The sequence below is a fragment of the Monodelphis domestica genome, chromosome 2 (genome assembly GCF_027887165.1).
Source record: "Monodelphis domestica isolate mMonDom1 chromosome 2, mMonDom1.pri, whole genome shotgun sequence".
NCBI lineage: Eukaryota > Metazoa > Chordata > Mammalia > Didelphimorphia > Didelphidae > Monodelphis > Monodelphis domestica.
In genome coordinates, this window is record NC_077228.1 from 8108239 (window position 1) to 8134376 (window position 26138).

Genomic DNA, 26138 nt, shown 5'->3' on the forward strand with positions numbered 1-26138 from the left:
AAGGGCTTGACAAAGGCTATTTGTATTTTTATTTAAAAAACCAGAAATGATTCATAAGTAAGGTTTACTGGAAAGAAGATTGTTCTCAGTTGGAAATGCTTGCAATGCAAAGAATGAAAAAAAAAATGAGAAGGAATGGAAAAATGGTTGTCTCTGCTATTCTTTTCTGCCACCGTTCTTTTTTTAAAACAGGATTTTGATTTTTGAAATTCAAAAAAGCTTTGAATTGGGGGTTGGCTTTTTTAAAGTAGTAGGACTCCTTATTGAAGCCCTGAGGTCACTTTTTCATTTCCTATTTTAAGGGGACTGCCTTCAGCTAAAGGATGACCCTCTTAGGTTTCTATAGCATGTTTAATTTCAAAGTAATTCCTGTTGCCTCATTTCTCTTCTCCATAGAATCATAGAATGGTTTCATTTCCCAGGAACATAAAATCAGAGAATTTTACCTTGCCACTGAAGAGAGCTTGGGAGATCATTCTGTCCAAACTTTGCCATATTCCTGATGAGGGATCACTTTAGGGATGCATCACAGATGGTACCAAAATGCAGTTGTACAAGAACTGAACTTGGTGTCTGGATACCTGAATTCTGGTTCCTCCTGTGCTCCTAACACGTGATGGGAACCCAGATGAGTCACTTTGCAAGGTCCCTCCCATGTCTAAAACTCCATAATTCTAAATGCATTTTTGACTTATAGAGATAGAGAAGACCGGGGGGGGAAATGGTTGTATACAGGAGTGACATTGAGCAGTAAGCATTTATTAAGTGCCTGCTAGATGCGGATACAATACAAAAACCCTACTCTCAAGGGGTTACACAGGGGGAAATATCTCTACCTTCATGGATTTCATATTCGAATAAGGAAAAGAATAAATACAAAGGGAATAAATGTTAATAAAAAAGCAAATGGTTAGATTTAATATAGTGTGGGAAGGACACTAGCAAGTGCAGGAGGGAAAGCCGGAGAAAATGGTGGTCCTTGAACTGCATCTTGAAGAAAGAGAATTCTTTGGGGTTGGGATGAGGCAAGGGTGCATTTCAGATATGTGGGACAATCAGTCTTCTAGGAGTAGCAGAGAGAAAGCTCATTTGGTTCAATTATGGAGTCCAAGAGGAAGATAAATAGTGGATACCAAACTGTGAAGGACTTGCTTTCAATGTTTAACATAGGAATTGTTTTTTTTCAAGGCAATAGTGAGCCAATAGTCTTTACTGAGTAGGGGAATAGTGTTCAGTCCTGTGCTTAAGAAAGTAACCTTTTATGGCTATATGAAGGATAGATTGAAGAGGGAAGAGATTTAAATCAGTAAGATCAAATAGGAGGCTAGTGAAATAGCCAAGGCAAGAGGTGATAAGGACTTCTTCTAAGGTCATAGCTGTGTGAATGGAGAGGAAGGAATTGAGATGAGGGATTGTCGAGAAAGAAGGCATAATATTGAGAACTGATTGGTTATGGGAGGGAAGAAGAGTGAGAAGACAAAGATGGTGCTGAAGCCATGAACCTGGGAAACTGGAAGAATGTGGGGACCTTGAAGAGTAACAAGGAAGAAAGAAAGAGGTAGATTTTGGGAGGGAAGACAGTGAGTTCTCTTTTGGACATGTTGAGTTCAGATGCCTGGGGGACATCCAGTTCTAAATGTGTCTGAAGCAAGCTGTGATGTGGGATTGGAGCCCAGGAGTTGAGGTGAATAAAGAGAACTAGGAGTCAGCTGCATCAAGATGAGAATTGAACCCATGGAAAATGATGCAAAGCAATTTACATTCATGATTTTATTTGAGGCAGATGCTATTATCTTCTTTTTACAAAAGAGGAAACCAAGGCTACTCAGAGAGATTAAGTGACTTAAGTCACACAGCTAGTGAGTCTAAAATGTGGGATTTCAACACAGATCATCATGAGTCACCAGTCTTAAGAGTTAATGTATCCCAGTGCCTAGCAGAGTGCCTGACATGTAGTATATGCTTAATAAATGATATTTTATTTGATTGCTGTTACATTCTGTCTTTCAATAGTTTATTCTTGAGAGGAGTAGATAGCACTATAGGAGTCATGATCAAGCACCTAGTAAAAAGGTGAGGCATAATTAAATGGTGAGAAAATTGAGAATACTTTCACAGTGAAGACTTTATTAAAGGTCTTGGGGTAATTCAAGTCCAGGTGCATTTCTTCTGAAGTCATCATGAACACAGAAGAGAGTTCTACCCATAACTAAATGTTTTATTCTAACTTACTGGGTGATCAGAAATATTCAAACAAAAACAAAAGCAAAAACAAAACCTTGCCAATGAGTGAATTTCCCCAACTCTAGGACAGAAGTCTAAAGGTAATATTTTTAAGGATAAGGGTAAGGGACTATGTAGAAACTGGCTATTTATTTGAGGCTTTTGCAAGGCACTATTTTTTTCAATTGCATGTAGAAGCAATTTTGATAATTGTTTTCTAACATTTATGATTCCAATTCTCTCCCACCTTCTGCTCATTGAAGCATATACATATTTCTGTATTTCCTATACCATAACAGAAGATACATACCACACAAACAATAAAAAACTCATGAAGGGAAACATGTGAAAGATGGAGTGCTTTGCTCTGCAATCAGATTCCAATGATTTCTTCCTTCTTTGGCTATGGAAGGAATTTTTTGTCCTGAGTCCTGAGTTTGGAGGCTTGTTTTGCTGAAAATAGTTTAGCCATTCACAGCTAATCATCATACAAAATTTCCATTATCTTATACACTATTCCCTTGGTTCTGCTCACTTCACTTTGCATCAGTACATATAAACCTTTCCAGGTTTCTTCTGAACTCATCATGTTCATCATTTCTTATGGCATAATAATATTCATTATAACCACATACCATTACTTGTTTATCCATTCCTAAAGGGATGGAAAACCTTTCAGATTCCAATTCTTTGCCTCTACAAAAAGAACTGCTAAAAATATTTTTGTATAAGTAGGTCCTTTTTCCTCTCTCTGATCTCTTTGAAATATAGATGTAGTAATAGATTTGTTGGGACAAAGGGTATGTATAGTTTATGGCCCTTTTGCTGTGGTTCCATATTGCTTTTCAGTATTAGTATAGGTCCATAGTTCCATCAACAGTGTTTTAGTATTTCAATTTCCTCCTCTAATTTTTATCATTTTCCTTTTTTGTCATATGAACCAATCTGAGAATTGTCTATTCACATCCTTTGACCATTGATAAATTAGGGAATGCTTTTGTCTTCTTATAAATTTGACTCCATTCTCTCTCTATTTGAGAAAGGAGGCATTTGTCAGAAACATTTGCTAGAAAGTTTTCCCCCCAACTTCTTGTTTCCCTTTAACTCTTGGTTGCATTGATTTTGTTTGTACAAAAATATTTTTTTAATTTAATGCAATCATAACTATTAATTTTATTGTTTACCATGTTCTCTCTGTCTTGCTTGTTCATAATTTTTCCTTTATCCATAAGTCTGACAGGTAAACTTTTCCATGTTCCCCTAATTTGTTTGTGGTATCCTCCTTTATTTCTAGATCAAGTATCTGTTTTTGACTTTATCTTTGTGTATATGTGAGATGATGGTCTATACCTCATTTCTGCCACATTGTTTTCCACTTTTTCCACTAGTTTCTGTGAAATGTTCCCCTAATAGCTTAAATCTATGGGTTATCAATTAGTAGGTTTCTAAGGTCATTAACTAATGTGTGTTGATTTCCTAATCTATTCCATGCACTCACTACTCTATCAGATTGGTTTGATAATAACTGATTTAGAGTATATTTTGAGACCTTTTGTTATTCCAATTGAATTTTACTATTTTTTCTAGTACTATGAAATTACTTTGGGATAGTTTGATTGGTATAGAATTGAATATCAATCATTAGAGTTCAAATAGTCTTTCAATCCATATCTCAGTAACATACCAATGTTTCAGTAGATTTAAATGCTTACATGGAGCTTCAATCCCCCCCCCCCCCACCCAGAGTCTGTGAGTTTGGGAATCCTCAATAAATACCATGACCCAGAAATCAACCAGTTTTTACTAATTCACTGAGATCTGGCCAACTCAAAAACTTAATGGACTACAGCATGACTAGATCAAAGAAGAGTACACTGGAGCCCTAAACCCCTTTCTGCAATCATGTCTTTTTTCAAAGATCTGCTTCTTATCTTGGAAATGTGTTCAACCTATGGCATAGGAGTAAAAACCTCCCTCTGCCTAATGACAAAAAAATTGAATAAACCATTCAGCTTTAAAAAAGCATTTCTGAGTTGGAATGGATGGGGGGGGGGGGGATTGGTCTAATCTCTTCCTGACCTATGAACTTGGCCCTCACTAGCCCTTTTTGATGAACTTTCCATATGAATCATAAAAGAGTTGGAGGGGGTGCTATGTCACTCAATGCAGATATCGCCCCGCCATCAAAATAACCTGTCTAATGTCTCATTCTAACCATGCTATTGCCCTGTTTCAAAGGCGTTCATGGCTTCCAATATGCCCAGCATAAAAGGTAAGTCTCATGTTAGCATTTAGAGCCCTTGACAAGCTGCCTCCAGCCTTCCTTCTGGGTTCCTGGCCTTTGATTTCCCTTCAGGTATGCTCTGTTCCAGCCCCAGGTATTTTGTCTCCTGCCTGTTTCCCTTGGTTCAGGCCTCGATGGCCCTCTCTTTACCGCTCTTACTTGGAATCCTTGGCTTCCTTCAAGCTTTGTCTCCATCTCTCCCAAGAAACCTTTGCTCATGGACTAAGCTAGCGGTCCTCCTGGCATCCCCTGAAATGATCACGTGTCTGCTCACGTCCTGCATCTCCCAGTAGAATAGATGGGCTCTGAGGTCAGCCGGGTATTTGCTCTGGCTTCTGTCTCTGGGGCCCATCATGGGGCCTCATGCAGGAGAATACTTGGCAAATTGTCCTGGACTGGATTTGGTGACTCAGTTTCCCCTTGCCTTGATTGAGCCTTGAACCTCGACTGTCGGTGTATTAGTCATTCCTCCCCCAGCAGCGCCACAAATGCTGAATTCCACTCTGCAAAGAAATCATCTCCCACCCCCACCTCCCCCACCCCCACCCCCACTGAAAATCCTTTGGCTTGTCTTTCTGAAGGCCTTTCGGCCTTTCCCCGGATAGACACACATGGAAGGGTTAGACTCCATGAATGAAACGGCCCCCTCATCAGGCCTGTATTAAGTGCCTACTGTGTGCCCTACAGAAAAGGGGGAAATGGAACAGGTCCCATTTTAACGGACTAGCCTTAGTTTGTGTTGCCATGGCGACTAGTGGTGGACTTGTCTGTGATTTGAAAGAAGAAGAGAATCAGCAGCTATTTAGCGCCTACTCCATACCGTGTTATTCTCCGGTTCCTCACAACAGTCCTGGAAGGAAGCTCTTCGTATTATTATCGCCATCACTAAAGCCAATGGAGGTAAATTACTGCCCACGCAGCCGGGAAGTGCCTAAGGCTAGACTGGAACTCAGGTTTTGCTGACTCCAGCCCCCTGCTCTGTCCATGGCGCCCCCGACTGTCTCAGCTGGTGAAGCGGTCAACAGAGGTGGTGGAGGCGATAGAGAAGAATCCCTGGTCACTGACTGTCCACCTCCTGGTAGAGTTTGCAGGGCATTGGTGGAGCCTGGCCGTGTGCCAGAAGACCCTCTTGGTGACCTTGGGCTCGTCTCTTCACTGCCCTGAGCCTCAGTTTCCTTGTCTGTAAACTATCAGGTTGAACCTAGACGGTCTCTAAATTCGCATCTATCTCTTAAGCCAGACTCGTTCTTTGATCCTCTGATGGAATCGGCTTGCTCCCCTCGGTAATAACAAGGGCTCCTCCCCCTGCTCTCTGGCTGCTTCCTGAAGCCTCCGCAGCGCGGCTCCTCTCCTCCGTGACATTTAGCTTGCAGCTTATCAGACTGTCGCCGTTGCAGTTGCCGTTGCCTAGGATCTCAGCTCAGCAAGCCCTCCTTTAACGAGCAACGCGCGCGAGGCTCGCGCGGTTAGCGTGGCAGCACGCAGGGCTCCACACACGCCGGCGATGACTCAGCCCCGTCCCTTTGTCCGGAGGCTCCCCCCGGCGGCACATCTTCTGGCAACACGGGAGTCCAGCTGGCAGATTGTTCCCGACCAAGAAGAGGACAAAGGCACGGCAGCACCCTGGGTGGGGCCGGATCTGAGATACATCATTAGTGGCTTCCAGGCCCTGAGAAGAACCTTCGCGTGGCTGCCTTCGTGGACCGACGTGGACCGACGGTGGCCTCCCGGATTTCTGAAGGGCTGACGGGAGGGGGCGCTGCGAGAGGACCTGGAGGCAGCGAGAGTGAGAGGAGGGGAGACTGGAGCTGCCCCGAATCTGTTCCTGGGGAGAGCAGCCGCCTCTCAGCTCCTTGTATCCAGCGCAGGCTCCGCTTGGCCCACGGGGGACTGAGGCGGCTGGGACGCGCCCGGGGCATCCAGGGACAGAAGGCTGTCAACGTCTTCTGCAATTTCCTCTTCACTAACCTTCCCCAGACGCTGACCGAAGAATGAAAATACAAAGGCGGATGCCTCCGTGGCCCCAAGGCAGAACTGGGTGCAGTAGAGAGCCATGCAGTCGGGTTCATTGAGAGGGATGCCATAGATGGCAGCCAGGGATGGCAATGCATCCATCTACAGACTTTTATTAAGCCTCTACTTAACAACTCTTTGTTTATTTTTTTTTAAACCCTCACCTTCCGTCTTGGAGTCAATACTGTGTATTGGCTCCAAGGCAGAAGAGTGGTAAGGGCTAGGCAATGGGGGTCAAGTGACTTGCCCAGGGTCACACAGCTAGGAAGTGGCTGATGCCAGATTTGAACCTAGGACCTCCCGTCTCTAGGCCTGGTTCTCAATCCACTGAGCTACTCAGCTGCCCCCAACAACTCTTTGTTTATTAAGGACTGTTCAGAGCAGAGAGAGACTGAATCATAGAACTGGGCCCCACAAAATCCCAAATAAGAAATCTCCTGGCCTTTTCTTTTCTTTTTTTTAAACCCTCACCATCTTTCTTGGAATCAATACTGTGTATTGGCTCCAAGGCAGAAGAGCAGGAAGGGCTAGGCAATGGGGGTCAAGTGACTTCCCCAGGGTCACACAGCCAGGAAGTGTCTGAGGTCAGATTTGAACCCAGGACCTCCTGTCTCTAGGCCTGGCTCTCCATCCACTGAACTACCCAGCTGCCCTCCTCCTGGCCTTTTCTTGAAGATGGCTAGTGGAAGGGAGACCACTACCTCCCAAGGCAGTTTGGAAAATTTGGAACTTTTCTAATCATTTGGAAGTTCTTCTTTACATAAAACGTAATGTTGCATCTTACTTAGCCTGGCTCTTCATCCTCCCCTCCAGGGCAAAGCCCAAGTGCCTTCCTCTTCATATTCTTGAAGACAGCTGGCAGAGGATCCCTAAACCTTTTCTACCATCTTTCAATTGCTCTTCACATGGCAGGCTGTTAAATATCCCAGTGGTTCTTCCTTGGATACTGTCCAGTTTTGGTCCTTCCTTCCTAAACTGGGGTACCTAATCCAAAATATCCCCAGATCTGCTCTGACAAGGTCTGGGACTAGCCAAAAGATTCCCATTCTCTTCCTGAACTCTGTACTCACCTTCATGTAGCCAACAAGTTTACTAGCTTTTTAGGCTGCTATAACCTACCATTGACTCATTGACCTCTCATTCAATCGATCCATAGATCTTTCTCAAACAGATGTCAAACCATATTTCTTCCATTATAAACCTAGAAAGTGATTTTTTGAACCAAAGTCTGCCTTCATGTTCGTTCCATGGAAATAACAACTTTGTTGCTGTTTGTTGTTCTTCAGTCATTTCAGCCGTGCCCAAGTCTTTGTGAACCCATTTGGAGTTTTCTTGGCAGAGATCCTGGAGCGGCTTAGCGTTTCCTTCTCTAGTTCATTGGACAGATGAGGAAACTGGGCCAAAGGGGGTTTAGTGCTTTGCCCAGGGTCACAGAAGTGTCCGAGACCAGATTTGCATTCAGTAACATGACTCCTCCTCACTCCGGATCTGGCATTTTTCCTACTGCAAAACCTCAGACCCCAATTAGATTAGTCCTAATTTCCAGCCTACCAAAAGCTTTGCTTGAATTCTTCTTCTGTGATTTGGTCTTTTGGCTTACATCAGTGAAGTGAAAATAGTCCCTGTTCCCAGGGAGTTTACTGTCTAGATTAGAGATAAGACAAAAATATTTGATTATCAGAAAAAAAATGTCTGTAAGAGAATTAAGACAGTTGAAAGACAAATTATTATTTTAAGTCCAGGGTCAAAACCATCACCAATTGAAGGGATTAGGAGCAACTTCACAGAGGCTGTGGCGTTTGAGTTGAACTGGAAGTGCCTTTAAACTAGAAAATATTGATTGCTCATGGGTAAGATGAGATAATGTAATAAAAATGACAATTGTACCTAAATTAATTTGCTTGTTCAGCACCATACCAGTCAAACTACCAAATAATTATTTTATAGAACTATACAAAATAATAACAAAATCCATCTGGAAGAAAAAAGGTCAAGAATACCAAGGAAAGTAATGAAATAAATGTGAAGGAAGGTAGCCTAGAAATAGCAGATTTCAAACTGTATTATGAAGCAGTAATCATCAAAAGAGTCTGATACTAGCTAAGAAATAGAACGGTAGATCAATGGAATAGATTAGATGCACAATATAGAGGTAAATAGCCTTAGCAACCTAGTGTTTCACAAACCTAAATCCAAGCTTTGGGGATAAGAAATCACTATCAAAAACTGCTGGGAAAACTAGAAAACAATATGGCAGAAACTAGGTATAGCCCAATATCTCATCTTGTATACCATTAAAAGTAAAAATGGGTGCATGATTTAGATATAAACAATGACATCATAAATAAATTAGGAGAACATAGAATAGTTTGCCTGGCATATCTATGGAAAAGGGAAGAATGTATGACCAAACAAGAGATAGAGAGCATTATAAGATATTAAATTAATATTTTTATTATATTAAATTAAAAAGCTTTTGTACAAACAAAACCAATGTGACCAAGATTAGAAGGGAAACAACCATCTGCAGGGAAATTTTTGCAACAAATTTCTCTGATAAAAGTCTAATTTATCAAATTTATAGAAGAAACAAAATCAATTTTCTAAGAATACAAATCATTTCCCCAATTGACAAATGGTCAAAATATGACCAAGCAGTTTTCTGATTAAGAAATCAAAGCTATCAATAATCATGAAATAATGTTCTAAATCACTCTTGATTAGAGAAATGCAAATTAAAACAACTCTGAGGTACCACTTTACACCTATTAAGTTGGCCAATATGACAGTAAAGGAAAAGTGATGTGTTGAGGATGGGGGGATGAGGCAAAATTGGTAAACTAATGCATTGCTGGTGGAGTTGTGAACTGATCCAATCATTCTAGAGGGCAATTTGGAACTATATCCAAAGGACTACAAAATTGCATACCCTTTGAACCTGTAATACCACTCATGTCTGTATATTAAAGAGATCATAAAAAGGGGGGAAAGACCCAGTTGTACAAAACATATTTATAGCAGTTCTTTTTGTGGTGGCACAGAATTGGAAACTCAGGGTATATCCACCTATTGAGGAATGAACAAACAAATTGTGGTTTATGTTGGTGGTTGAATACTATTGTTCGGTAAGAAATGATAAACAGGATGATTTCAGAAAAAGCTGGAAAGATTTACATGAACTGATCCAGACAAAATAAACTCAACTGGGAGAACAGAATAGACACAGTAACTGCAATATTGTATTATGATCAACTATGAAAGACTTTATTACTTTTATCAATATAATGATCTGGGACAATTCTGAAGGATTTCTGATAAAGAATGCTGTCCACCTCCAGAGAAAGAAATGATGGGGTCCGGTGCACATCAAAGCATACTGTCTTCCACATTAGTTTATCTACATTTTTGTTTGGGGGCTTGGATTTTATATGAGTATTCTCTTATAACAATGATGAAAATAAAAGTATGTTTTGCATGATAATACATGTATAACCTAGATCAAATCACTTATCATCCCCAAGAGAGAGGAAGGAAGGGAGGGAGGGAGAAAATTTGTATCTTTTAATTTCAGAAAATATATGTTGCAAAGTATTATTACATATAATTGGAAAATTAAAATAGTTTTGAATAAAGTTATTTTTCAAAAAAAGAAAAGATTTAAAGAGAAGAACTGGATACAGTCCAAGAACAAGGAACACCATTACCAAAGGCAAAAAAGCTGGAATGTCTAAAACGCTTTTGGGAAGCAAGAAAATAGTGGCAGAGAATCCAATAAAAAGGGCACGAGATTATGTATGAATGACAAAACTGCTATTGAACATACCAGTTCCTAAATAAATATGCAAGTCGCATATAAAAGACATTGATAGTGGATCAAGGACTGGACTCCTTGTCAAGAACATCTGAATTCTAATCTTACATCAGACACTCACTGTGTGACCTTGAGCAAGTACCACACTTTTCTCTTCCATAAAATGAGGAGGTGGAACTCATTGATCTATAGGACTCCTTCCAGATCATGACCTGTAGTTTTTTATTCCCACTATTATGTCTTCTGCTCTTTCTTCTCCAAGGAATTATAAAACACATGCATAGGTACCCATAAGTGAGACATAATCCAATAAAGATCAAAAGAAGAAGAGAGGTGATTTGTGACTCCCTGATCAGTAGATTATTTGTCAACAGTTAAGGGATTTAGGGATAGAATGTCATACCTATAATCAAAGAATCCTGAGTTCAAATCTTGCCTCAGACACTTAGTAGTTGTATGACCATTGGCAAATAATTTACATCTCCCAGTCTCAGTTTCCCCAAATGTAAAAAGAAGATAATAATAGTACCTACCTCTTCAATATGGCAAGGGCAACTGAAGGACCCATTACCATCCTTAGACATATACTGAAAGTATAACAACAACAACAAAAAAAACCATGACCTATCAAAATGGATGACAACTATTCATTTCCAACAATTCAGGGCACAAATGATACAACTAAATGGAATATAGAAATCTTTCCTAAAGATTATAGCTTTCTCAAGCAAGAAATTGAAGTCCAGGGGCACTGTTCGTCTTGTTTCTTGGGTGTATTTTTTGTTTGTTTTGTTCTGATCTTTTTTTTTCCTCGCTGACCACTGAAGTCATAAAGAGACAGAAGAAAATAAATGACTTAAGAAGTGAATAGCTGGTTAAGAAGATAATGTCAGAAAATGAGATTTGGATTTCTGAATGGCCACTTTAAATATAGGAACAGCAGGCTTTTGGCACCTAATAAAGGCTGCAAATGTATCTGCCTGCTGTCTTGAAAATCTAATCAAAGGAGATTTAAAATGAAAAGCATGACAGAAAAAGCAGATTGCCTCTGTCTATCCACCAAGTTGGAAATGATAAATAATATGCAGAGTGGAATCAGAATTGAGACACCCAGTTAACAGAAGACCATATCCAAGAGAGGAATCAACCAATCAATAAATCAGGCTTAACTGACCAGTGCACAAAGCTTATCCAAGAATCAAGAAGCACCGAATGTCCCAGTGCTGAGGCAAACTCATCCTCATATATATCACAGGGTGGGATGTGATCCAGGATGGCAATGTAGTTCTGGTTGGCTATATTTTATTCTAAGGTACTGTACTATAACTGCAGTATGAGGGCAGGGAGAGAATGGAGTCTTCCCTCCCTGCTGGGTCAGGACCAGAGTGAGGTAAAGATGGAGTTGGGTCAAGCAGAGAGAGAGAGGATGGATTGTCTTCCCTCTCAGCTCTCCCTGACAACCCCACTCTGATTGATTTCCCAGACCTTACCTTCTCTTCCCTCAGAGACCTTGATTAAACAAGCTGGGTATTATTAGCTTCCTTCTCCCTGGGGAGAGAGATGTCACTTCCCTCCCCCCAACTTCAAGTTCCACTCCAGATGTAATGGAGTCAGTCACTGGTTCTTTTTAAACTGTTTATTCTAAGGGAATAAGATAAGGGATAGGACAGATGGGTCTAGGAATGAGGCAGAAGGGAAGAGGGAGCAGAGGATCCCTAAACTAGCTGAACCCCCTTCTCCCAAAAGTCTGGCGTCTGTTGGTCTGACTCCCCCACCCCCACCCCAGGGTCAGTTAGAAGAAGAAGTCCTGGCTCTAACTGCCTTGGCAGCTGTAACCAGTCCAGGACTTTAGGAGATCTTGGAGGAAATCTTTCTTCTAGTGAACAGCTTCCAGTCCTGTTCACTTGGTTGTCTTCTTGGGGTATTGGGGAAAGCTTTCACAGGAGGATATAGGTGCTGGTTCAGAGATCCCTCCAGTCCACCTTCCTCAAGGCTTCTCTCAGAGGAGAAGAATCTTTTCAACTGTCCAGTTAAATTCACTTCCTCTCCTTTTCCCAGAATTCTCTTCTCTTCCTGCCCTTCCCCAGTTCCTGCAGAATTCTCCAGCTTGCCAGATTTGCTTCTCTCTGTTCTGCTGGCTGATCAAGTCCAGTTCTTCTCTTACAGTACAATATATGAAAAGGGGTAGGTAGCATTGCCTATTTAGATGGTATGCTTATATTAGCCAATCCACAAGCCAGAGAGGTAGCACAGTATGTGGTAAATGTGAGTGAAAATCAGTGCAAGATGAGAGAGAACTGGTTTTCTCATCAGACTATACTCCGGTCCACTTTGAGAGAAAGAGTACCTGTGTGAGGGGTTTGACAAACACATCACAGCTGACCCAGAGGCATGAGACAGTAGGAACGGGAGGAAACTGCTGGGACACTTCCTCTGTCAAAAGCATAACAGCTTATCATTTCATGACTTGTCTCAAAGATAAATTCAGCCTTCAAAAGTAGGAGGATGAATAAAGGGAAAAATATGTCCTGATCTTGATTATTTCAACCAGGAAGAATTGATTGTTGGTATCAAAATCTTTGGAATCTTGTGAGAATACAACAAATTTTTCCTAAGTCAGTGGCAGAGAAAAGGAAGGCATAGTTGGACATATATGTATATAAATATATATATATATATTTATTTATATACATAATATGTATATACCTTGGGTTTGCAGAAAGTAGATTTCAGAGTTGGGAGGAAGGATAGGCAGGACCTTGTGGACAGAAATGATATAGAAATGGCAAGAAGAGGAATAGGAAACTCCAAAGAATGGCATTCTCAGGTCACAAAGAGAAAGAATTCTTAAGAGGATGGAAGATGTGATTTTGATGAAGAAACTAGTGTGAATGCAGAGGGGATTCAATTTTTAATTTTCAGAAATTTGAATAGAAGATGGAAGCAAGGCAGACAATAGGGGATGCAAACCAAAGCATAGCATAATCACATCAAAAAATACTATCAATGGTGAAAACACTCAGAAAGAGCTGAGGCTGGAAAACAGCAAAAAGAATTCTGTGTTCTTTGTTTTAATTGAGCTCTACTGGGGAAAAGAGAAGGAAGAAAGAGAGCATAGGACCTCTGCTTGAGGATGATGGGATGGTGTTAATTGATAACATAGAAGGCAGAGATGCTTGATTTTAATTTTGTTTCTCCTTTCTCAGTCAAAGAAAAGGGCCTTTGAGCCAGAAAGGGCAGAACAAAAATGGCAAAAGTTGATATCCCAAATAAAGAGAGAGACCATTTAATAACTTCTGATGACTTCAAGTCACTGGCTCATATGATCATATCTGAAAATTCTGATTCTGAGCTTTTGACAGTAATATTTGAAACATCAGCATCATCATAGCTAGCATTTGTAAAGTGCCTACTATGTTCCAGGTACATGTGGAAATTTACTCTCCATCTGTCCCCCTTTTTGGCACCCCAAGACAAACTCTGGATTCTAAAAGGGAAAACCATTAATCTTAAAATCAAAGTGACAGGATGTTTCTTCCCCTTTGCTGAATTAGGGTGGAGACAAGTTCTTAGAAAGAAATAACCAAGCAAAGCCAAGTCAGACAGAGGAAAGTGACCTGAGCATGCTCAGTGGGCATTCTAAATGTGGAGTAACTCCTGGTGTCTGGAAAGTCCACCTCTTGTGTGGACTGAGGTCAGAGTTCTCCAAATCAAAGAGGCTTGGAAAAAGAATCTCACAAAGAATATGAATTGGAGTAGGAAGAGGAAGTAGAGCCTTTTTTCTTGGAATCCTGGACTGAGGACATAGCTGGGTGCTGGTACATGAATTCTAGATCATGGCTGTCACTTAATCCCTGTTGTTTGTCCCCCTCCCCATGTTTCCTTTCTAAGTCACATGGTCTCTGTTCTATTAAGTTTTACAAAAATTCCTTCTTCCCAAGAAGGCAGATTTCACCTGCATCTGCCTCCTGGCCATCCACTCAATAAATTCTTCTATTAAAAACAAAAAATGTGGAGGGGGCAGAGTCAAGATGGCAGCATAGAGGCAGTGAAAGTTCAGACCTTCTGAAAACCCTTCTTCACCAATTAAAAGTAAAATGCTCCTAGGGGACTGAAAACCAAAACTAACAACAGGACAGAGCTAAGGAACCCTCCTGCTGAACTCAACTTAAAAGGTATGCCCCCTCAAAAAACCTGAATATGGTAACACTCAAGTTTAAGGGGAATGAAGAAGGAAGGGTCCAGGACCCCTCCTACACCCACAGTACTGAACCTCCAGCAGAGGCTGGAGTCTCTGGGCAGGCAAAGGCTGTAGCCTGGAGGGTGTAACTTGTGGGCAAAGTAGTGCCAGGCTCAGGGCTCTGATGCGGTTGGCTGGGAGGCAGCTCCAGGAGAAGCACTGAGGAGGCAGCCTAGACAAAGCAGTAGAAACACTCCATATTGCCCCCAATTCCAGAGGTTTTGGCCTCAGGGCACATCCAGCTCCACAAGTTCAACTCAGCTGGACATAATCTCATCAAGTCTTCAGAGGGTAGGGAATCTCAAGCTCCAACACCCCTTCCCCACAGACTACTCTGAGAGCCTTGCTAAGTTCCAAGGGTGAAGGCTGAAAGAAAAGCCCATACCCACAGATCCAACACATAATGAGAGGAGCAAGAGTGCAGGCAACTACAGTTGGAAAAGAAGGGGCAAATGAGCAAACAACAGAAAAAGAAAAAAGAAATTACATTTGACAGCTTCTATCCAGGCAATGAACAAAGAGCAAATATAACAGAGGAGGTTCAAGGATCACCAAGCAAAACACAAAAATTCCAGAAAATTGGACACAGGCTTTGGAAGAACTCAAAATACAATAAAAACACAAATAAGAGAGGCTGAAGACAACTGGAAAAAGAAATTAAAAAGCAATATAAGTCATTAGGAAACAGAGGAACTTGAACAGAAAATAGTGTCTGGAAAGCCAAAATTAATCAATTTAAAAATGAGGCAAAGGAGATGAAAAATGAGGCAAAGAAAATTAAGGAAGAAGCAAAGAAGATGAAAGATGACCTCCAAAGAAAATCAGACCAGAAGGAGAAGGATGACCAAAAAGCCAGGGATGAAATTCAGTCATTAAAAACCAGAATACAATTAGAAGGAAGTGACTTCACAAGGCAGCAGGAAGCTATAAAACAAAATCAAAAGAATAAAAATATTGAGGAAAATATGAAACACCTCACTCACAAAACAGAAGATTTAGAAAATCGTTCCAAGAGAGACAACTTAAGAATTATTGGTCTACTGGAAGACTATGACAAAAGAAAAAGCTTGGACATCATCCTACACGAAATTCTCCAAGAAAACTGCCCCAACATTCTAGAACAAGAGAGAAGAGTGGAAATTGAAAGAATCCACAGATCACCTCCTATACTTAATCCCCAACCAACAACATCAAGGAATGTTAGAACCAAATACAAGTACTACCAGACCAAGGAAAAAATATTATAAGCTGCTAAGAAGTCATTCAGATACCATGGAACTACAGTGAAGTAACACAGGATTTGGCTGCATCTACACTGAAGGACCAAAAGACATGGAATATGATATTCTAGAAAGCAAGGGAATTAGGTCTACAACCAAGAATCAACTACCCAGCAAAACTGATATATTCTTACAGGGGAAAGTATGGTCATTCAATAAAATAGAAGAATTCCAAACATTTATAAAGAAAAGAGCAGACCTAAACAGAAAATTTGATGTCCAAACACAGAACTCAAGAGAATCATCAAAAGGTAATTAAGAAAAGGTGAAAAAACAAACAAACTTTTCTTAAGAGACCCAATAAGGTAAAATGATGTGTATCCCTACTAGAAAAGAGGATATTGGTAACTCTTAAAAATTGCTATCACCTGGGTAGCTGGAAGAATTACACTTAGAGGGAACAGTGACAAACTGTATAGGATGAAAGAACAAGACATAAATAGGTATATATAGATATATGCATGCATAAATACATATATGTGTGTATATACATATATATATACAACTAGAGTTTTTAAAAGAGGTTAATGTTAAGAGAAATAGGAAAAGAAACAAAATGGGGTAAATTAATGTATCACAAAGAAGTGCATGGTGGGAGGGGGGGAGAACATCAATACACTAGAAGGGTAAAGAGGTTGGAGATATGAAATACTCAACTCTTACGTGCATTGAAATTCATTCAAAGAGGGAAGAACAATACAATCCATTGGGGTAGGGAATTGATTTGTGCCCTATAGGGAAGTAGAAGGGTAATAAACTGACTGGTGGGGAGGGAAGCAATACAAGGGAGGGAGAAGGTGGGGGTTGCTTTAAAAGGACTGTAAAGAAAATAAGAGGGGAATAAGAAGGGAGGGCGTAGAAAGGGAAGTAAAACTAGGGTGGGAATTAAGGGGACTGAATAAAAACAAAATACTGGTGTAGAAGAAAATAGTGGAAAAAGAAAGGGCAGGACTAGGAAAGGAAATCAAAATGCTGGGAAATACACAGCTGGTAATCATAACTCTGAATGTGAATGGAATGAAGTCACCAATAAAACTCAAGCAAATAGCAGAATGGATTAGAAACCAAAACCTTACCATATGCTGTCTACAAGAAACACACATGAGGAAGGTAGACACATTTAGGATAAAAGTAAGAGGATGGAACCAAATCTATTGGGCATCAATTAATAAAAAGAAGACAGGAGTCACAATCATGATATATGATAAACCCAAAGTAAAAATAGATCTAGTTAAAAGAGATAGGGAAGGTAATTACATCCTGATAAAAGGCAGTATAGACAATGAGGAAATATCAGTACTCAACATGTATGCATCAAATGGCATAGCATCCAAATTTCTAAAGGAGAAACTAGGGGAACTCAAGGTTGAAATAGATAGAAAAACTATACTAGTGGTAGACCTTAACCCTTCTCTATCAGAACTAGATAAATCAAACCAAAAAATAAATAAGAAAAAGGCAAGAGAAGTGAATGAAATATTAGAAAAAATAGAATTAGTAGATATGTGGAGAAGAATAAAGAGGGACAAAAAGGAATAGACCTTCTTTCCAGCCGCACATGGTACATTCACAAAGATTGATAAAAACATTGGAAACAAGTACAAAAGAGCAGAAATAATGAATGCAATCTTCTCAGACTACAATGCAATGAAAATAATCATTAGTAAGGGCACATGGAGAGGCAAATCAAAAATTAATTGGAAATTAAACAATATGATTCTCCAAAATCAGTTAGTTAAAGAACAAATCATAGAAACAATTACTGATTTCATTGAAGAAAATGACAATGATGAGACATCCTTTCAATATCTATGGGATGCATCCAAAGCAGTACTCAATGGGAAATTTATATCCTTGAAATCAGATATTAACAAATGAAGGAGGGCATAAGTCAATGAATTGGGCATGCAAATTAAAAAAACTAGAAAGTGAACAAATTAAAAATCCTCAGATGAAGACTAAATCAAAGATCCTAAAAATCAAAGGAGAAATTAATATAATTGAAAGTCAAAGAATCATTGATTTAATAAATAAGACTAGAAGTTGGTACTTTGAAAAAAAAACAAATAAAGTACTGGCCAATCTAATTTATAAACAGAAAGAAGGAAACCAAATTGAGAGTATCCAAGTTGAAAGGGGAGACCTCAACACTAATGAAGAGGAAATTAAGGCAATCATTAAAACCTATCATGCCCAATTATATGGCAATAGATATGCCAATCTAGGTGTTATGGATGAATATTTATAAAAATATAAATTGCCTAGACTAACAGAGGAAGAAATAAATTACCTAAACAACACCATATCAGAAAAAGAAATTGAACAAGCCATCAAAGAACTCCATAAGAAAAAAGTCCCCAGGACCAGATGGATTCACAAATGAATTCTCTCAAACATTCAAAGAACAACAAATCCCCATATTATACAAACTATTTGACAGAATAAACAAAGGAGTTTTATCAAATTCCTTTTATGACACAAATATGGTACTGATTCCAAAGCCAGGCAGGTCAAAAACAGAGAAAGAAAACTACAGACCAATCCCTTTAATGAACATAGATGCAAAAATCTTAAATAGAATACTAGCAAAAAGACCCCAGAAAGTAATCACTAGAATTATTCATTATGACCAGGTAGGATTTATGCCAGGAATGGAAGGATGATTCAATATTAGGAAAAACATCCACATAATTGACTAATATCAACAAGAAAACTGACAAAAATCACATGATTATATCAATAGATACAGAAAAAAGCCTTTGACAAAATACAACACTAATTCCTTTGAAAACACTATAAATCATAGGAATAGAAGGGCTTTTCCTAAAAATAATAAACAGCATATATCTAAAAAAATCAGCAAACATCATCTGCAATGGGGATAAACTAGAAGCCTTTCCAACAAGATCAGGAGTGAAACAAGGATGCCCATTATCACCTCTATTATTTAACATTGTACTAGAAACAGTGGCAGTAGCAATTAGAGAAGAAAAAGAAATTAAAGGTATTAAAGTTGGCAATGAGGAGATCAAGCTATTACTTTTGGGGGATGATATGATGGTCTACTTAAAGAATCCTAGAGAATCAACTAAAAAGCTATTGGAAATAATCAACAACTTTAGCAAAGTTGCAGGATAAAAAATAAACCCACATTAGTCATCAGCATTTCTATATATTTCCAAAGCATCTCAGCAGCAAGAATTAGAAAGAGAAATTTCATTTAAAATCACCCTAGACAATATAAAATACTTAGGAATTGTTAAATTTATTATGGTTGGACTTGAATATACTAATTTGGTTGTTTCCAGGGATTTAATTTCTAAATCCCAAAATGCATTACTAAAGTAAAATGGAATTTTTCATAGTTTATTTTACAATAGCAGGAAGATATTAAGTGAGGGAGAGAGAGAGAGAGAGAGAGAGAGAGAGAGAGAGAGAGAGAACTCTGGCTTCCACTGGGGTAGAAAAAAAGGGGGGAGGGCAGCTGGGTAGCTCAGTAGATTGAGAACCAGACGACCTAGAGATGGGAGGTCCTAGGTTCAACTCTGGCCTCAGCCACTTCCTAGCTGTGTGACCCTGGGCAAGTCACTTGACCCCCACTGCCTACCCCCTACCACTCTTCTGCCTTGGAGCCAATACACAGTATTGACTCCAAGACGGAAGGTAACGGTTTAAAAAATAGATAGAAATTCTAAGGGTAGAAATTCTAAGGCCCTAATCAGTGAAAAGGAGTCTCAAGATGATGGGTCTTTCTTGGAGATTCACACCTCCAGAAAGGGCAAAGAACTTAGCCTTTACACTCACCATGGTGATGTGATCATCAAAAAGAAAGCAGTCTGAGGTCTCCTGCATGAGCTCCTCCAGGGGTCCACTTCCACAGCCAAGTCTCTTCACTCCAAGTCTGAATGTCTGTCTTCCAGTCTCTCCTCAAATGTCTAATGATTCTTCCAATCACTCCTCCGAGTGACTCTTCTTCAATATAAGACTGAGTGACTGCTCTGTCCAGTTCAACTCCGAGTGACTGAAAACCTATATCCTTTTGTGACTCTGTTTTCTCTATTTAAAGATATTTTTCTCTTGGGTCACCTCCTCTAAATTTTACTTCTACCAATCATAGCAGATACTCCCCTCCAGGACTTCCCACTTAATGTATGAAATGGCTGTCCACACCTTTTTTAGTTACTTATACCTTTTTTGGTTAGTTCACCTTTTGTTGTTATTTAACACCTTTTTGTAGTTAAAATGGGTAGATCTACTTTAAATACTGAGTTAACACTTTTGGGCATTAAAATCTAAAAATAGATAGGGGATTCAAATTTAATCTTGCCAATAAAGGAAGTACTAAGTACTTTCATTGTTACAATCAGGAGATAGCCAAATCCAATGTTCACAGAATCTATCTCCAGAGACAAACATAGGAACTTTATGAACACAACTACAAAACACTCTGTACACAATTAAAATTAGATCTAAACAATTGAAAAATACATCAATTGATCATGGGCAAGATGAGCTAACATAATAAAAATGACAATCCTACCCAAATTAATTCACTTATTTGGTGCCATACCTATTGAACTACCAAAAAACTTTTTTTACTGTGTTAGAAAAAATAAACTATAAGAAAGTTCATTTGGAAGAACAAAAGATCAAGGATGTCCAAGAAAATAATGAAACAAATGCAAAGGAAGGTGACCTTGCAGTCCCAGATCTCAAACTATACTATAAAGCAGTGGTCATCAAAACAATATGGTACTGGCTAAGAGACAGAGAGGATGATCAGTGGAATAGATTTGATAGTCTATGATAAGCCCAAAGATCCCAGTTTTGGGGACCAAAATCCACTATTTGATTAAAAAAAAACTGCTGGGAAAATCAAAAGACAGTGTGGGAGAGATAAGGTTTGGATCAACATCTCACACCCTACACCAAGATAAACTCAGAATGGGTGAATGACTTGAATATAAAGAAGGAAACTATAAGTAAATTAGGCGAACACAGAATAGTATACATGCCATATTTTTGGGAAAGGAAAGACTTTAAAACCAAGCAAGAGCTAGAAAAAAAATCACAATGTAAAATGAATAATTTTGATTACATCAAATTAAAAAGGTTTTCTATAAACAAAACCAATGCAAACAAAATTAGAATGGAAGTAACAAATTGGGAAACAGTCTTCATAACAAAAATCCTCTGACAAAGGTCTCAATTTAATAAATTTATACATTTATAAATTTATAAAGAGCTAAATCAATTGTTCAAAAAATCAAGCCATTCTCCAGTTGACAAATCTGCAAGGGATATGAATAGTCAAGTTTTAGTTAAAGAAGTAAAAAATATTAATTAGCACATGAAAAAGTGTTCTAAATCTCTTATAATCAGAGAGATGCAAATCAAAACAACTCTGAGGTATCACCTCACACCTAGCAGATTGGCTAACATGACAGCAAAGGAAAGTAATGAATGCTGGAGGGGATGTGGCAAAGTAGGGACATTAATGCATTGCTGGTGGAGTTGTGAACTGATCCAACCATTCTGGAGGGCAATTTGGAACCATGCCCAAAGGGCGCTAAAAGACTGTCTGCCCTTTGATCCAGCCATAGCACTGCTGGGTTTGTACCCCAAAGAGATAATAAGGCAAAAGACTTGTACAAGAATATTCATAGCTGCGCTCTTTGTGGGAGCAAAAAAAATTGGAAAATGAGAGGATGCCCTTCAATTGGGGAATGGCTGAACAAATTGTGGTGTCTGTTGGTGATGGAATACTGTTGTGCTCAAAGGAATAATAAATCGGAGGAATTCCATGTGAACTGGAACAGCCTCCAGGAAGTGATGCAGAGTGAGAGGAGCAGAACCAGGAGAACATTGTACACTGAGACTGATACACTGTGGTACATTCGAATGTCATGGACTTCTCTACTAACAGCAATGCAGTGATCCTGAACAAACTGGAAGTATCTATGAGAAAGAACACTATCCACATTCAGAGGAAAAACAATGGAAGTAGAAACACAGAAGAAAAACAACTGCTTGAATACATGGGTTGAAGGGATATGATTGGGGATGTAGAGTTTAAATGAACATCCTAGTCCAAACATCAACAACATGGAAATAGGTTCTGATCAAGGACACATGTAATTACAGTGGAATTATGCGTGGGCTGTGGGAAGGGTGGAGGTAGGGGAGGGAGGGAAAGGATATCATTCTTGTAACCAAGGATTAATGGTCTAAATTGACCAAATCAAATTTAAAAACAAATAAAAACAAAAACACAATTGGTACTTTCTTCTTTCTCTGGCATGCTTTTTGTTATTTAATAAATAATTATAAATAAATATGCAGTCCCAAGATCATTTTAGTCTTAGCATCCTGTGCTAAGTTCTTTACAACCATGAGAGAGGTTCTGTTATTATCCATATTTTACAGTTGAGCAACATGAGTCAAACATATGGTTAGTGACTAGTTCAGTCTCACATAGCTAGTAAATGTCTGAGGTTGTTTTTGAAATCATCTTCTAGTCTCTGGGCCCAGTGCTCTATTCATTGGGCAAGCTAGCTGCTAGAGAATGACAGAGATACTGCATGACCAGAGATGAGAAAATCTCATTTTTAGAGGAAAAAGTATGAAGTTTACAAACTGTCGACTGGTGGTTGTGACCCTGATTCATCAGAAATTTCAAGGCTGTACTGTTATTAAAGAGATGGTTAGTGAACAATAGAAAAGAACATGGTAATCACAAGAGCTGGCACAGATGGTCATATAAGACTCATGGATTTCCTTTTTTGACAAGGCTGGTTGTCAATAGCATCGAACATTCATTCATCACCAAGGTCAGCAAAGAATTTTTCATCTGTTAACTCATTTGGTATCAAAATTATGAAGCTCATCGAGTCAGTGGAATGATGTAAACAGCTCATATTTTAATGAAGTGCATGAGAAGTACTTTATATTACTCTTGTGAGAAAATGAGCTTGACATTCTGACTAGAAATCATGCAGCTAGATGGCCTCTAAATGGGTTGAATAGTCAGGGTCAAAGAATAGCCAATAACACTTTTAATGTTGACTTAATAGGGGAATCCAGTGCAGTGTCCCTGGGAGATGTGTGTGACCCTCTCCCATTTACCATTCCTATCAGATTCACATATATGCACACATAGTTTGTTTATAATATTTTTGAATGGCACAAACATGGGAATAGATTGTGCAACTTCTGTAACAGGATCTGAATTTCAAAAGGTCTTGCTAAGCTGAAACACTGGGCAGGATCTAACATGGTGGAATTTATTAGGGGAAGTTGTATCTCATCCTTACATTCTAGAAACTGCTTTCCCAAGTATAAACTGAGGAAGGCATGGTTAAAAAGCCATTTATTAACCAAAAGATCAGGGCATTTTTTGTGTTGCAAACTCCATAAAAGTCAGGTGAGATAGGAGCTTAAAAAACAAGAGTGATTGTTTGATATTTTAAGAAAACTCTGCCATCTAGGAACAAGAAGGTGTCCCACTGTTCTATACCATGAAAAGACCACATTTAGAGCATGATATTTAATCTCGAATACTAGAGCTTCAGAAGAATGCTGATAAATTTAGAAGATCTAGAAAAGACCAACCAGAATGATGAATGACCTCAAGTGTGTGCCAGCAAATGCCATTGAAAGGACATTGCAGGAGAACAGATTCTAGAAGAATATGACATTCGGTCTTAAGTGTTAAAAAGACCATTTTGGGAAAAGAGGATTAAATAAGGGCCCTGTGGTATTAAGGCAGCAAAGAGGCAAAATCAAGGTAGATGTGAAGCAGCACTTTCTAACAATTAGCTTGCTGCCAAAGTGAAGCAGACTAGCTTGAAGGTAATGAGCTCCTGCAGGCTGGACGGCTTCAAGTCAAGTTTGTGTTATTTGTGTTATATTGAATTAGGTCCTTCTCCCTTCTATTAAAAAATATTCAGTGTCTTCCTACTTACTCTAAAACAAAATGCATCCTCCTTAGCCTGGCATACAACACCCTTCCCAATGTGGCTTCCTCAACCTTTCCCAACTTCATTGTACATTGGTCCATTTCATATACTCCAGGCAATCTAGTCTACTTCCTATTCTCAAGATCTTACAGTCTTTCTCCTAACTCAATGCTTTCTCACAAGCTGTTCTCTGTACCTTCAAGACATTTGCTGCTCTCTTCTTGTTAGAGTGTAGTTTCCTTTCAAGGTTTCATTCAGGTGCCATTCACCAGAAGAAGCCTTTCCAAAACATCTAGTCATATATTCCTTAGGAATAGGGCCATTTTACAACTTCGCAAAGTCTTCCATCCCTACAGCCCTCCCCAAGGTGTCTCTAGACTAGTCCACTAGAAAAAGACCCCAGTCCTTAGAACTTACATTAATCTAGTGAGTTTTGGAACCCCTGTCCTGGGACTGAGGTCTCAATGGGTAAATAAGCTAGCTCAAATTCAACAAGCCCAATATGATCATTTGGTCACTGAGATCCCTTCCAACTCTTAAATTCCATGATTCTGTCAACTAGCCAGCTGCAGACTTCCAGACTAGACCAAGCTTTCATCTTATCCAACCATGCACCATTTTGTCCTTTAAAGCTGTCCACATGCCCCAGCTCCTTGTTCTGGGGTTAGTTACTACAATATATACTATGATGGGAGTGTGGGACTGAATAAAATTTAGGCCAGGTACAGCCAATGTAGGGAAGCATTCATATTGATGTGTGCCCTCAGAAGCATAGGAAGAACCAAAAGCAATTCTCCCATAGAATGTCCTGCATGAACAGAATGATTTCAGAAAGGGCTCCATGAACTGAGGCAGAATGAAATGAGCAGCACCAGGAGAACATTATATGAAGAGACTGATACACTGTGGTACAATCAAATGTAATGAACTTCTCTACCAACAGCAATACAATGATCCAGGACAATTCTGAGGGACTTATGAAAAAAATGCTATCAACCTCTAGAGAAAGAACTGTGGGAGTAGAAATGCAAATGAAAACATGATTTATCACTTATTTATCTGAGTATATAATCTGGGGGTTTTGTTTTATAAGATTATTCTCTTACAGAAATGAATAATACGGAAATAGGTTTTGAGTGATAATAGATGTATGATCCAGCGGAATTGCCTGTTAACCCTGGGATGGGGAGGGAAGACAAGAGGGAGACAACATGAATCATAAAATGTTTGGATATATTTGTTATTGGAATAAAATAAAAACTAAATTAAAAAAGAATGTCCTGGCATAGTTGGTCTATGCCTTGTGCATACTTTTTGTGTGTGGATAGCTCCTGATACCTTGATACAGAGAGTTTAATAAATCTTTTACCAGTTATTTATTTCTTGTATCCCCATGACCTAACACAATGACAAACACACAATTGGTGTATAACAAATGCTACCAAATGACTTAAGGAATAAACGACTGAATTTTAAAATTATGATCTGATTTTTAAGTCATCAGCAGCAACCAGTCATCAGCAACTAACTGATTGTGTCTTTGGAATTTCCATTGGGGGGGGGCACTATTGATAATACCCCTTCAGCACTTTTTCCCAGCAGTCTGCAATATAAAGTAATTGCCTTTGGCACAAAACACTTTCTGAAATGGCTTGTGTCTTTGATGATAAACCACTACATTTCCAGCAACATTTTGAAACAGAAAACTTAACAGGGTTTTTGGATGGTGATTGAAAATATTTCTTTTTTAATACAGTTTTCAAGTGATCAGCTAGCAAATGGTGAAGTCCAGTGGCCTGGAATTTCATCACAGTTGCTCCTAATCAAAAGTCACCCCTTAATCCTTTTATAGATCATTAGCCAGACTCTGGAAAACAACAGCAGCAACAAGAAAAATAAAATAAGGAAAGTATTCTGGACATGGAGTAAAATAACCTGAGGATCCAAGTTCTAGCTCTTCTATTTAGTGCCTGAGTGGTAAGCCATTTAAATGTTCCAGGCCTTGGTTTCTTTGTCTGTAAATGAAAGGACTGGATTTGATGGCCCCTGAGGTTCATTCCAAATTTAAATCTGTGAAACACAGCTCCTAGAGTAACCTTAAACTGAGCCAAAAACATTGATTTTATTTTTTTATCTAATCATGCCTACTTTTGCTTACCCTATTCCACCCCACATGTAACATTCATCCTCTTGGTTACCACCAATCTGAATCCTTCAAAGCCAGCTCAGGTCCTAGATACTGCAGAAAACTATTTATCTTTGCCAAGAAAATCCCAAATGATATCACGAATAGTCACGCAATCAAAATGACTAAACAATAACAAGTAAG